Source organism: Lathyrus oleraceus, chromosome 7 (genome assembly GCF_024323335.1).
Source record: "Lathyrus oleraceus cultivar Zhongwan6 chromosome 7, CAAS_Psat_ZW6_1.0, whole genome shotgun sequence".
Lineage (NCBI taxonomy): Eukaryota > Viridiplantae > Streptophyta > Magnoliopsida > Fabales > Fabaceae > Lathyrus > Lathyrus oleraceus.
In genome coordinates this window covers 21,177,232-21,178,761 of record NC_066585.1, presented here as the reverse complement: position 1 = coordinate 21,178,761, position 1,530 = coordinate 21,177,232, and the positions used below count along the sequence as shown (strand labels likewise).

The 1,530-nt window shown below is 39.7% G+C and overlaps 1 non-coding gene across 1 annotated transcript; it reads right to left on the bottom strand.

Moving 5' to 3' along the window:
* Positions 1–1,128: 1,128 nt before the first annotated feature.
* On the bottom strand, positions 1,129–1,235 carry LOC127109024 (small nucleolar RNA R71). Its single transcript, XR_007796513.1, has one exon. It is a non-coding gene; the product is annotated as a small nucleolar RNA R71 (small nucleolar RNA).
* Between the last annotated feature and the right edge of the window lie 295 nt (positions 1,236–1,530).

Below are 1,530 nucleotides of genomic sequence, written 5' to 3'. Positions count from 1 at the left end.
TTGGTAAATAATTGGTGTTGGTTTTTACAAAATATTATTTTCCGGTTATAGTTTCTTGTTCTAAATTCAAAACTGTTTTTCGTACGAGAGTACAAAGCAACAAAGGTTACGGTTAATAAGAACGAGAGTTTGAGATTTTAACCGGATAGCTGAAACTAGGCATTAATCCTAAACACAACGAGAGCGCTTTAGGATTAATTAGACTTTATTTATTTCCAAAAATTACTTTTAAATTCATAATGAGACAGCGAGAGTCAAACATTCTTATTAATATTTTGTTTTCGTTAGTAGTTATTTCTCTTCGTCCCTCCACCGTTAGAAAGATCCTCAGCCTTAGATTTACTTAGTAACATTAGATAACGGTAAGTTTGATTATTAGTCCTTTGGGTTCGATAATTTTTAAAACTACGAGATACGACTGTGCACTTGCAGTCATGAATCTTATAGACATACTAAGTCGCGGTCAAGTTTTTGGCACCGTTGTCGGGGACTAATTTAGTCGATATCGTAACTCTAGTGTTACCCAGTATAAACTAAGGCAAACAAATCTATTTCCTTTTCTATTTTGTCGAGTGTATGCCAAGTACTCGCTCTCAAGGCGAGAAATTAGAGCTACCATTCAACGAACCAAAGTGTTATCTAAGATTAGAACACCGGATACGAGACCTGATACGAGAACACCATATCAAGCAAAATCTTCTCGATCCTAATATCCCTATTCTTGAACCAGTTATACAACCAGAGATGGCCGAAGAACCGCAGAACCGTCCTCTCAAGTACTATGCCATCCCTTCGCAGGATGAACCACATAACAACATCGCTGCCCCTTCCATCGAGGAAAATAATTTCGAGCTAAAACCTTAATTATTGTCATCCGTACAGCAAAACCAATTTTCCGGTAGTCCCACGAAGGACCCGAACCCACATTTGTCAGTGTTTTTGCAATACGCAGACATAGTGAAAGCGAATGGTGTGAGCCCCGAAGCTATAAGAATACTTCTTTTCCCTTTCTCATTAAGAGATAGATCTAGAGCTTGGCTCCAGTCTCTACCATCCAACTCTGTCACTACGTGGAACGAGTTGGAGAAATTTTTCTGAGCACGATATTTCCCACCTAGTAAGACGACTATGCTAAGAGCCCAAATAAACGGGTTTAAACAAAAAGACAATGAATCACTTTTTGAAGCTTGGGAGAGATACAAGGACATGATGAGGCTTTGCCCATATCACGGTCTAGAAGAGTGGTTGATCATCCATACCTTTTACAACGGTCTCTTGTACAACACAATATTGCAATAGACGCCACCGCAGGTGGCACACTGATGGATAAACCCTACAATAAGGCCTATCAACTTATCGAAAGTATGACCCAGAATCACTACTAGTGGGGAAGCGAAAGAACCTCCGTAGAGAAACCTCCAATGAAAGGCGGTATGTACGAAATAAGTAGTCTTGATCATGTCAATGCTAAGGTAGATGCTCTTACTAAAAAGATAGACAACCTGACCATAACACCCGCAGCCACCGTGG